We start from the raw sequence: 13,862 nt of genomic DNA on the forward strand, positions 1-13,862 counted from the left end.
AACATATACTACTTTCCTTGAAACTGTTACAATGGTCGTGTGGAAGATTGAGACTTGACATCAAGTATGTCGTCATTTGTAATGAAACTAAATATTGCTATGACAAATGTAATAAAATATTTGTATAATACACCACAGCTTCAACCACATATTGCGATACAAGACCGCTCGGAACAATTTATCTTAGAGCACACAAATGCTGCGTCAATCATTACTGCCCTGTAAATTTATCCGGCTATGTTAATAGCTGGACATATGTGGTCAATGGTATGGTCAATGGGCAACAGTTCCGTTCGTCTCACACCAATGAAAGAGAAAGATGAAACAAAAGCAATCTGCCTGATCTATCTAGAAGTCGATTCTATGAGGTTGTGCACCGTTCAGCATGCCTGATTTCCGGGAAAAGAAGAAGCAATTTTCCCTGGACACCTAAAATAAATGCCACTTTACATATTCCTCATAATTTCTTCCGGCAGTCATTGGAAAGAGCCTGTACACTGTAAAATAGGCATCCTAGTAGACATACCTCGGGAATAATAGTCTTTCCTTTAACACAACTCCGAGTGTTATCTCTGACAGAGAGTGTACCCGTAATACGGCTTTTCTTGGAAATAAAATTTTCTGGGTGATTAAGACGTGCCATTTTTCTCTCCTGCTGCTTCAGTTAACTCGATGTGTCGACTCCTCTGCTGTGATCTGCTGTTGAAACAATCTGGTGATCACAGATTGCTTCAACAGGTTTCGACCGCAATGAAAGCCTGCAGATACATGTGGTTTCTATTGTTTGCTGCTTCTTCGTTTGTTTGTTTGTGTCACAAAGACTTGTAGCCTTCGTGCTGAACATACGTTGGTCAGACAGAACATTATGGTCCATTTTTGGCAAGCAATGAGGACTTGGTAGGACAATTCAGCTAATCACATCCCAGGCGTGTTCGATCGGGTCAAGACCTGGCGAATTCGGAGGCCAGCACGTCAATTGGAACTCGCCACTGTGTTCCTCGAGCCACTCCATCACAATCCTAGCTTTCCGACACAGAGCATTACCCTGCTAAAAATGCCACTGACGTCGAGAAACTTGAGCGTCATGAAGGGATGTATGTGGTCAGCAACCAGTCTACGGTACTCGTTGGCCGTCAGGGAGCTTTGCGCGACTTTCACTGGAACCACGGATGTTCACGTGAATGTCCTCCAGACCATAATGGAGTCGCCATCAGCTTGTCTCCGTCCCGCACTACAGGTGTTCCCCTGGAAGACGACGAATTCGTGCCCTCCCATAGACATGGTGATGAAACTCTGTCCCACTGCGCCAATTTCTCAGGAAGCCTGTCGCCATTAAAGATTATCGTGTATGTGAAAGCAACATCTGGTAGTAGGCCTCTTATTTCCAACACAAGATCAATGGGGATAGGGGATGTTACTAGCCAGGACAGCACATCTTGTAGAGCGTTCTGGATAGTGACTAAAGTATGTGGATGGGCATAGTCATTCCGAAAATTCACAGATCTCTGAGCGCCTAATAACTACACAGAAGGTTCTAATGGCCATGTTAAATTTGAATTCTTGTACTGTTCAGCGTCCACAAGAAGCACCATAGGTATGGGATCGATATGGTGTAAATCTTGTCACACCTTGCCGCGGAGAGGTACTTCTAAGTGACTCTACCTGGTACGCTACGGTAGTGTTCACTATGTTTCCCACATCACTAAACACAGCTTCGCGCCAGTTCTCTCTGCAGTTCCGCCTTGCGTCCCTGTAGCAAAGATGGGTATCTCAGAGCTGTGATTAGATATGACAGAAAAACTCGCGAATGACTCCGCGCCTGAGCTACCATAAAAGATTGCTAATGTTCCTAGCTGCAGCACTGGTCCTAATTTGTGCTGTTTTTGTCGTGATATAAGGAATGTGACAAACCAGATATATCCTTGTATCTCTTTATATATCACAACCAGTTCAATGAGCACGTGCACCTGCCTTGCACGAGTAACATCAAAGCTGGTACCCAGCTGGAATCTTAAGTTTCTAAGTGTTGCGCAGCTGTCGGTATGGTTTATCGAGCTTCCATACACACAACCTCTACAGAATTCAGTTCATTGGTTGAACTGTGCTTACTGACAGGTTCCTAATGCACCTACACTTTCCGAGTAAACCTGACTGCAGAGTCGGACCTCTGTCTCACCAAGTCAGAGACACGTGTTATGCGCTCCCAGTTCTCACGCTCAGTGCATGTAGTTCGTGTCCTACCGCCAGCGCTGTGATTTTGATAACTGAGTTCACTGTCTCATTCAGTATCCCTTGTATAATTGGCGTTTCTACAAGAAATCCTCAGAAGCCATTTTCGGGTAACGCGTTAAAGAAATGTTCATCACTGTCACAACGAACACTGACATACACTGCGGATACTAAGTAGCACCTGCAAGCCAGAACTTTGTGACCACCGACCTGTTATCGATATAAACCAGTCCAGACGATAGCAGCGCCACTTGGATGGGAATGACTGCTAGGCAGAGACACTCACAGCGTATGTAGTACCAGTGAGCGCGAGGTCCATGTGTAGAATGGAGAAAGCATGCGACCTATCAAACTTGGGCCGAAGGCAGATTATTATGGACCAGAGGCTAAGCACGGGCATCTTGGAAACTGCGCGAATTGTCAGGTGTTCGAGGAGTGCTGTGGCGAGTGTTTCCCATACGTGGCGAAACCGAGGTGAGAGCACGTCCACACGTTGTAAAGTTGGGTGGCCATCCTCATTACAAATGACGGACGTCGTAGGCTGGCCACAGTGGTAAAAAAGGACAGGCGACGAACTGTGGCTGAATTAACATCAAACTTTAATGCTGTGCAGAGTACAAGCGTGTCTGAACAAACAATGCTGTGAACACTGCTAACAATGGACCTCCACCCATGCATATGTCAATGTTAACACCACGACATAGATAACTGCTACTGAAATGGGAGCGTGACATACGGCATTGGAAAAATGACCTAGTAGATAGTGTCGGAAGTTCCATGCGGCTTTTCGCGGATGATGCTGTAGTATACAGAGAAATTGCAGCATTAGAAAATTGTAGCGAAATGCAGGAAGATATGCAGCGGATAGGCACTTGGTGCAGGGAGTGGAAACTGTCCCTTAACATAGACAAATGCAATGTATTGCGAATACATAGAAAGAAGGATCCGTTATTGTATGATTATATGATAGCGGAACAAACACTGGTAGTAGTTACTTCTGTAAAATATCTGGGAGTATGCGTGCGGAACGATTTGAAGTGGAATGATCATATAAAATTAATTGTTGGTAAGGCGGGTACCAGGTTGAGATTCATTGGGAGAGTGCTTAGAAAATGTAGTCCATCAACAAAGGAGGTGGCTTACAAAACACTCGTTCGGCCTATACTTGAGTATTGCTCATCAGTGTGGGATCCGTACCAGATCGGGTTGACGGAGGAGATAGAGAAGATCCAAAGAAGAGCGGCGCGTTTCGTCACAGGGTTATTTGGTAACCGTGATACCGTTACGGAGATGTTTAATAAACTCAAGTGGCAGACTCTGCAAGAGAGGCGCTCTGCATCGCGGTGTAGCTTGCTCGCCAGGTTTCGAGAGGGTGCGTTTCTGGATGAGGTATCGAATATATTGCTTCCCCCTACTTATACCTCCCGAGGAGATCACGAATGTAAAATTAGAGAGATTAGAGCGCGCACGGAGGCTTTCAGACAGTCGTTCTTCCCACGAACCATACGCGACTGGAACAGGAAAGGGAGGTAATGACAGTGGCACGTAAAGTGCCCTCCGCCACACACCGTTGGGTGGCTTGCGGAGTATAAATGTAGATGTAGATGAAGATGATATAGTGGCAGACCGTTGTATGGTCTGATGAATCCCGTTACCTTCTTCATCATGCCGATGGGAGGGAGCGATTCGTCGTCTCCCAGGGTAGGTTCTGGGGAACATTAACGTGGGCACCCATTGGTCCAGTTAAACTCGTGTAAAGCACCATTTCCGTAAGGAGTATCATACATTGGTTGAAGATCACGTACACCCCTTCATGACGATTGTGTTTCCCGAAGGCAGAGGCATTTTTCAGTAAGGTAATGAGGCATGTCACAAAGCCAGGTGTACTATAGAGTGGTTCGAGGAAGACAGTGGAGAGTGCCAGTTGATGTTCTGGCTTCCCAACTCGCCAGATCTGAACCCCATCTAACAAATTTGCGATGTGGTTGGACGTGGCGTAGGAGGTCATCGTTCCCTCCAGCGACCTACCAAGACCGCATTGCTTACATGCAATGAAGTGTCGCAGCTGTTATCGGTGTCATAGGTGGACTTACAGACTATTACGTAGGTGGACATAATGTTCTGGCTGATCAGTGTGCACTACAATGGTTTCGTTACAGAACCCGCCCAAATAGCCGCTCGCGTTATCATGCCGTTTCCGAGATTAGAGGAGGCGTGCCATCCCCGAATTGAATACACCTGGAGGATTAACGACGAGTGTCGTGGCGTCGGCCAATCCGGATGTGTCTTTTGGGCGGTTTTCCACGTCTGGATAGGTCAATATCGGGCTGGATCCACGCTCCGCCTCTGAGAACGATAAGGATGAGGAGAGGGGCAAGGCATCGTGACAGAAGGCTATCCGATCGCTCTCTAACACTAACATGATCAAATTTATGCAGATCCTGTGAAGATACCGGATGGTGGCCAGGAAAATCAATAAGAAGCAGTCTTCCCCGCTCGGCCGCTGTAATTCCGTCATTCCAGTCCTTCCTAGATCTGCTTTCCTCTTACCAATTACACGTCTCACATTAACAAACTATTCCAGTTGTTCCCTTACTATTCATCGTAGCGATGCTAAATTTATTTCCATTGTCTTCGATAGCTTATTATGATGGCTTCCAACGCCTTTTCCGATACATAATTTCCGTTGCGTAGAGCCCATATCTCAGTTTTCCTTTCTTTGCCGACACGCCTGCCACAAATCGCGTAATCTAGTCCATGAAATGTTTTTTTCAGTCTCTTCTTTGCAGCCATAAATACATTTTAACAGTGTCTTCTGCTTCCTTTACTTTATTCTGTATATATCGACCATCTACTCCATCCACTGTCAGTGTGACACCCAAGTAGTTATCTGAGATTGTTTTCTTTAGATTTAAGATACGGCCTGACGCTCCATACTTCGTCTTTCCATTATTTGTCTCCATCCCTACTATTTTAATTGCTATAATAAATTTCTCAATGCGTAACTTTTCTCAGTGCGTAACTTTTGTCTTCTTCATCCTCGGCTACAGTCACCTGATAATCGTCAAACAGTAGACTACACATTTCCTACTCGCACACCTATATTGGAACATTTCCTACTCCATTTTGTTAGGACTGTATCACGACTGCTGCGTGAAGAATACAAGTTACCCCTATCCCTTGTTAAGTGTGAGTTCATCAGACAGATGGCTATATATTTTGAGTCTACTTTGATTATCCTTATAAAGCTATTTCGCTACTATTTTTGTCTTCTATTGCATTCCGGAAGTTCTTAGTTCGTGCATAGCCATAAGTCTTCTTCAATCAATAAATATTGTAAGCATCTTCCATATAGTACTACTATATGAGTTGCCCGCCCGGTTAGCCGTGCGGTCTAACGCACTGCTTTCCGGAAGGGAAGGCGGTCCCCGGCACGAATCCGTCTCGGCGAATGCAGCTGGTTCCCCTTATGCCACCTCAGTTACACTATGTCGGCGACTGCTGCGCGAACACTTTCTCCATGTACGCGTACTTCATAATTACTCTACCACGCAAACACTGGGGTTACACTCTTCTCGTGTGAGGTATTCCCGGGAGGGTCCACAGGGGACCAAACCGCACAATAACCCTGGATTCGGTGTGGCGCGGAGGTGGGTTGGGTGGACTGCTGTAGCCTGTTGTGAGGTTGTGAACCACTTAGGGCTACGGCAGGGCAAAGCTTCTCCGTCGTTTCTAGGTCCCCAGTTCGATACAATACAATACAATACTATTTCAGTTACGTGTTTGTCTAAATATATATTGTCAATGTTAGACATACCTGCTGCAAAACCTAAGATTAATGCAATTTTCCTATGTGACGTAAATAGACACTCAGGAAGATCAACTCTCTACATATTGCAAACATAAGACAATGAACGCAACAAACAGCTGAAGACCTCGGCCGGAAACAATAGTAACAGACACTCGATGAGAAACAGAGATTGTGGATGCAAAACATGGTACGTCGAGTGCTTTATTCATATTAGTTGATAGCGCCAGCTCGGACTCTAATTTCAGTTTCTCACGACTTGCAACACTGCCATAGTGTGTTCATGGAAATAGTCCCGAAAAAAATGCTGGTAATAGTAACATGTGCGGTATTCGTGCCAGAAAATGCTTTTCAGGGACGATTTGTACAAATCTGACGACGATGTTGATAACTGCGACTCAGACAAAAATGCTGAATATGCTCCTAAACCGAACGAGCTTCGAAAGTGGGTGCTAAAAAGGTAAATGTGAATAATTCTTCAATCTCGTAAAAATGTTGTGTCCGTTATCATTGTTTGAGTAATTTAGGTGACACTGTAACGGCAGGATTCTTAAAGGCTATTCTTACCATTGCACTGAACCATAAATTAATTTTTGAGATAGTTCTACTTCTTTATTTCAAACATTGATAATACAAATCTGAATATTATAAATTGAAGCAATTCGTACTTCCTAAATTTGCATTTGCAAGGTTTCACGGTAATGTTTCGTCAGCTCACCCAACGAGTAAACCGTAGCAAGTTAATGGTAACTCATATTAAGTGCATTCAGCATGCTGCTGGTAAGCATTGTTAAGGAACCACTGACGTATTTGTGAGGATAAAATTTAGGATGGAACTGATGATTCTAAAAATATGTTGTTGCTCTACAAATGTGTCAAAAATAGTTACTTTACTGAATAAAAAATTGCAATGCATGTTCTTGAAGTATTTTTTTATAAGAATTTACTGAAATTTAACTTTGTTATTTCTCAAAACGACCAAGAATAACAATTAGAATGATTAACTTCATAAAAAAGGAAGATGCACTGCTAATTTAATAAGAGCACAGAAAATTAAGAAAATAATGAGGCAACAAAATGCAGTACTGGACGAAACTGATACAACATAAGCTGCAAACTGTAACTGAAACTAAGTAATAAGAAATATTAAAATTCAGTTGTAACAGCTTTTGCAACAATGCATGTGGAATAGTGAGCACAGCGTCAGTAAATCGGCCTACATAGAGACTGATAGTCTAGCAGACATCGCGTGAAACACTGAGTGTCGTGTAAGTAAAAAATCTGCGTCGTGTACAAAAACTATCACACAAGGGAGGAAACAAGTAACCATACTGTGTTTTCATACGAAAAGGGCATCTCACGGCAACTTTTCGGACGGAAATAACTACAGTAGTGATTAAAACACAATGTTTCTCAGTCAACTGTGAAATTTGTTAACAACCCATGTCCTTACACACATTTCGAAGACATAAATGAAAACCAAGAACAAGAAGGAAACGTAATTAAGAAAATATAAAGTGTGGGCGGAAAGCCCCCATGCCCCTGTAACCACCGTTTACTTTCAGATGTTATTATGCAGGATGGTAGATATGTTACATTTTATAAATTATTGGAATCAATTGTTGTAATTCATGTTCACATGTTATCGCAGTGACAGTCGCAGTCTAGTTTTAAACTGTTGCCATGTCAGATGTAAGCGGTCATAATTACACTATAAAGGAGCGCTTAGTGACAAGTGTGTGGTGAACGAACGATAATACACAGGGTAGATAGTGAGACAGATTACGGGAGCATTCCAGGAATGATTTGATAAGGCTCCACCGCGAAAGGCAACAGTTCGTAATTTGGGAAAAACGTGCTTTTGCATTTGGCACTGTTAAGACAGGCCGTGGAGTGGATGGGAAAAGACACGAGAAGAAACATGTGCCACATAATCTAATTCCACTGAAAAATCTACTATGAACTCGACACCTGAACGTGCTTCGAAACTCGGTATGGAACAATGCGAGATCGCACGTAAAAAGACCATAAAGTCAGACCTTTTCGACTGACGTTCGTAAACGAGTTATCGAATACAGAGGGGAATGAGCGCGTTTTAGCGTGCCGAACTTTGTTATCGCAGTTTCCAAATGCAGTGAACCGTGACAAGGATATATTTTCAGATGGATTTGCCATTTATTCAAGCTCACGTACTAAAAATATTGTCGTCTGGACCAAAGTGAATCCTCATTCCACAGTCGACATAGAAAGAAATCCGCCTCACATAATGAAACCGGCAGCGATGACATGTGCTTGGACCATACTACACGTGCCAGCTCGTTATGTGCAGTCATTAAGGCGCAATCGTCAGGCTACAGATGCAATATTGTTCAGTATCCATTTCGCACTATAACACCGGACAAGCTCAAAGTATGTCGAGAACAACATGGAGGCGTATGTAAATGTGTCTTCAGCGTGACGGGGAACGTATCGTTTCACTGGATCTTAATACGTAAGTTATGTACTTGAGTTAAAACAAGTCAAATCAGTTAGCGTTCGATACTAAGAAATACGCGGACTTCTCGCCCACTCTGTATGATTTACATTATTGTAATGAGGCTTGGAAGATCCACTCGTGGTACTAAACTGATTCTAAGTTTAGTAACGAGTCCATATCAAACCTCCTACTTACATCTTAGCACTTCGTAGCCTTTAACACTTCTTCGGGAGTTCAACAATATATACGTCTGCCTACTGATTTCATCGATTTACTGCGTCGCAGTATTGTTGTATTAAGGCCCTGATTATCCGTAGGTTCCTCCTAGTATTTGCTGTGGAAAAAGTAGACTTTGATAACTAATATTTAATGAAGAAGTCTCTGAGTTTCGCACCAAAACGTTTGTCGTTCCCCTGCATATCGATCGCCAAGCAATATTCCGTCTCAAGGCTCTCGTACTTCTTCCTGGATTAATGGTTCATTACGGTACAATATGGCCCATTCATCACCAATACCTTCCTGAGAATCAGATATTTAATCGGTGCTATCGTTTCCTGCATTGCAGATTAAGGCAGTAAATTACTTCTGCTATCTGCAGAGCCCGAGTAAAATGTAAAAGCTTGAAAATAAAATGCAGTCTGAAACAGGATGAATCTCACGAACTCAGGTACAAAATGTGCTACAGCTGTATTAGAACTGGTGAAATTAAGACGAAATATGACATCTAGATCAAATTTAAAACGCAACTTAAGGCACATAAAGTCATTTTTTGAGATATTAGTGATACGGGTAAGTGTACTGGTGTGGGAGAAGCGGTGTACTTAAATACGGTAACCTGATTCAGATAGATGTAGGCTATGAAAATGAAGAACTTGCTCAGGATAGGCTGGCATTGCTGCATTAAACCAGTGTTCGAACTGGAGACCCCAGCACCCAGCAATCCATTTTCACACTGATGAACAACCACACAATATTCACGTAATAAATTATTTTCGCATTCTCATTAAGCATAGAAGCGTAAAAGTTACTGAAATGTAACTGTGGTGTTGTTTAAATAAAAAGAATTTCATTGAGGCTCGTTACATTAGATCAGTAACCGACCCGTCACCATCAAACAGTCTGTCTGTCGTAGTTCGTATATATCTCCTATGGCGCTCAATAAGTGATTCTGTCAACATTGAGATTTAAGTAACTACCCATCTTAAAGATGTGAGACTATTACATTTCATACGAAGGTAAAAGCATCACATTCTGCAATATATTTAAGCAGCCAGAATACGTTGCTGTCATTTTCGTCTGGTACTGCCTAAATTAGGCGCAGAAATATTTCAGATGTGGGTCATTAGATATTTCTCTGTAGAAACTGCTATCGTTAAGCACGGAAACTGCGCTGAGGTAATGTCACTGTAGTTTCAACTAACGTAGTGAAGTACTACTTGACTCATTTTATTTGTAGGAACCTGTACTTACGGACAGCTGCTGCCGGGCTCTCAAAAACACCTCTACAAACCATTGAATAATACGTTCATCTCTTTATCAACCAAATCACATTGTTTTCCACGTAACTGAGAGGCGTTCCTGAAATTCACAGCAACGAAAGAATATAAATAGTTACCTTACAAATCGTTCATATTTAGCGTTTTATAATAGTAATAATGAGACATTTCTTACCATGTTCAGGATGTTCAGTTCTGTTTAAACATCCGCAGAAGCACCAGGAAATAAGAAGCAGATTTATAGACAATACTGATCGCTCATAGAGTGATCCTGGATTTGAAGTTCTATTATTCAGTTTCTCTCCATGGCGTTTCTGCTCTGTCCATATTATTCATGTGGCCAACAACGTTTTCAATCCTGAATTCATATATCCATTTAAAATGTTTCCCTAACATTTTAATAGAATGAATACTGAAATAAAGCTGCTCTAGAGGTCTCACATCTATTCATACCATAGATTCTACATTGTCTCCACAGAGTTTATTTGTGATACGTTCCGCATTGTAATGTCCGCAGTTAGTACACCGCGAATAAACTTCACTGATTGCACAGAAATAGCGCATAAGCAGTAAAATTTGACATTAAAACTACATTAGTTACGGAAACATAATTTTTAAACCTGTCATACAATAGAGCTTCGGACGAATGACGGAATTCCGCCATTTTGTTACATGTTGAATGATACACCACCCAAAGTTTTCTTCTTTTTCTCTTTCCGAGGGATGTTATTCAGTCGAAATCTATTATTAAAATCATTTTAACATTGTTTATCTGCTTAATCGTGACAGTTCAGATACTGTGGCAGCCCAGCGTATTAATAACTGACACAACGAGTTTTGTGGTATAATGGGCATCACTTTGAATGTGTCCCTTAAAACAAAACATCGTCCATTGAAAAGCGACTCGGAATAAGAAGAGTTCAGTATTTCATATCATGTATATTTCGTATATACATATTGTAGTCTACTTTTACGATGTGAAATCGATACAGCATTTGAAAAATGTCAAATTCAAGAAGTTGGAAATATCATTTTCGAAATAATAACAGTATTTCTCATAATAAGTAACTGAATATATTTCATTACTGATTTGAAATGACGTCAAAAACACCTTCCCGTCACTTAAAACGTTGTAGAAATTGCAAGATTTGCGTCACGCTCCTTAAAGATCTGTGTGACAACGAAGTATGATACAGACGAATATTTCTGTTAACGAGAAGATTTGGTGGGTCTATAAATGTTTTGGCGCCGTGTTAAGGGGGCAGACCGGGGTGAGGCTCGATCTGGAATCCAATTTTTTTTCAGTAAAATAACAAAGAAATTATAAAACTGTCTTTAAAACTGTACTGTACATACGCCCTAAGGATTGTGTTATGTTTTTAAGTAAAATATTTGCAGTCAGAGGACACTACACGACATCGACGAAGCCTTCGCGGAGTATGAGGGCGGTTGGTGGGCATTCCGAAAGCCAAAATTTTCAACCTAGAACAAATTTTCAAAAACTGCTTTGAAAGTGATTGTATTGTATAATGTATTACACAGAAATATTTCAAAAACAACAGTTTTTAACAAAATGGTGGAATTCTGAAGTAACAATCAAAGTTATCGACGAAAAAGGTAGATTTAGAAACGTGCACAAAAAAAATCGAAATTAAAATATATCGTAAAATTGCTACTAAATACAGTAGAAAAAACTCCGACTCACAAGTTACAAAAAGGTATAATGTAACTGAAGGTATATTTCATTAATTATAGCGCCTGGTAGTCTGAAAAATGATGTTTTGAAAAGAGCGTTTAAAGTTTCATTGTCTGTTCTTTAATATTGAAACTGAAGAAATATCTAATGAGCGATGGTAGCACCACGTAGATGTCGAAACACTCTCATTTTGACGAAATTATATCGATTGACTGACTTCCCCTAAACAATCGAAGCTTTTTTTGCATCACTGGGATTACATTTCGAACCTTTTATAAATAATTTTGTTTGTCATTTTCAAGGTCTCACTTTTTATTCGTATAAAAAAAAGCGGAATGATAAGTTAAACAGACGCTAAAAGAGCAAGTGCTTTCACACTGTTTGCCATAGACGGATCACGTTACGAAAAGAAACCTTGTTGACAACACTATTCAAAATGGTTCAAATGGCTCTGAGCACTATGGGACTTAACATCTGTGGTCAGCAGTCCCCTAGAACTTAGAACCACTTAAACCTAACTAACCTAAGGACATCACACACATCCATGCCCGAGGCAGGATTCGAACCAGCGACCGTAGCAGTCGTGCGGTTCCGGACTGAGCGCCTAGAACCGCTAGACCACCGCGGCCGGCGACAACACTATTTTAGTTGATACTAACGTCCTCTGTAACAATATTCGAAAGTAACAGGACCCCATACCGTCGGTAACTATTAAAGCACTATATCGTCTTCACTCTACCTCTCGGAAGAGCCCGACCGCCATGCAGTAAATCGCGATTGTAGCATATTTTAACATTTGTACCCCACTTAGTATGAATAAATCTTAGAATAACATTTTCTAAAGACTATTTTAAGCCGTTTAAAAATCACACTAAAAATACCTACTCATGTCTAACGTCTTAATGCAATAAAATCTTCACGGGTATCTTATGTCATGAGACCGCAGAGTGTGTACAGTTGTGTCTTCCTTTTTTCTTCACATTTCAGTTTTCTCCCTAAAGGGGAGGAGCGGGTTGCTACAAAGCGTGCTGTATGCTATTTTCCACCATGGGGATTGCTGGTTTACAATCTCTTTACTTGCCAGTATTTAATATCGCACACTACCTCCGTAGGCGGCGGCCGTTCAACAATAGTTGCATGGCCGACTGTTTACCGTACATAGCTGGCACTCGCGTTTGCTGGTGTCCGCCGATGTCCCGCGCAGTGCAGACCGCTAATTGTCCCATGTTGTTGCATTAAAGGGTGGTTGGCAAGCTGCGCTGAGAGGGAAACCTTTATCTCGATTAACATGCTTCGTCGTAACTCGTGTGTCGATTGCCCCGTTAATAATGCTGTCCGAAAAAACATTAACTGAGCGTATGACAGACATAATTTCGATGCGGCATGCGTGCTTTTCTGTTATATTGTGCTTGGCCAGTGCAGATTTATTTTCCCACCTGAGTCTTACCTTGCGTAAATATTCTGAGACATAGCGCAGCCGGCCGCGGTGGTCTAGCGGTTCTGGCGCTGCAGTCCGGAACCGCGGGACTGTTACGGTCGCAGGTTCGAATCCTGCCACGGGCATGGGTGTGTGTGATGTCCTTAGGTTAGTTAGGTTTAAGTAGTTCTAAGTTATAGGGGACTTATGATCTAAGATGTTGAGTCCCATAGTGCTCAGAGCCATTTGAACATAGCGCAGCGTTTCTCAGGCACTTCAGTTTCACGTCCAGTTAACGATTACGTCATCAGTGACGAAGAGCATAATGAAATTTTGGAAGGAGGGGGAAAGGTAACGGCCCGTATTATTTTGAAAGGGACTATTCCGTTAAAGACAGTAATCGGTTTCAGGGACGCTGTGGAAATCCTAAATCTGGATAACCGGAAGTAGAGCTAGACCTCGCTCTTCCAGAATGCTACGCCTTCCCTTAACCATGACACCACTACTATCAGTTTCGTGTTAAGAATGACATAAACTTCCGGTTGGAGCACTCTTCAACCAACACCGACAGCCGGTGCTGATTCAGCCTGCCGTAACAGGAAAATATACTAAAACTCTGTTTTCGATGGTTTTCACTACACTTTGCTTATTGTAACTTAAGTTCAAAATGGTTCAAATGGCTCTGAGCACTATAGGACTTAACAGCTGAGGTCATCAGTCCCCCAGAACTTAGAACTACT

The sequence above is a fragment of the Schistocerca nitens genome, chromosome 9, assembly GCF_023898315.1.
Source record: "Schistocerca nitens isolate TAMUIC-IGC-003100 chromosome 9, iqSchNite1.1, whole genome shotgun sequence".
Taxonomy (NCBI): Eukaryota; Metazoa; Arthropoda; class Insecta; order Orthoptera; family Acrididae; genus Schistocerca; species Schistocerca nitens.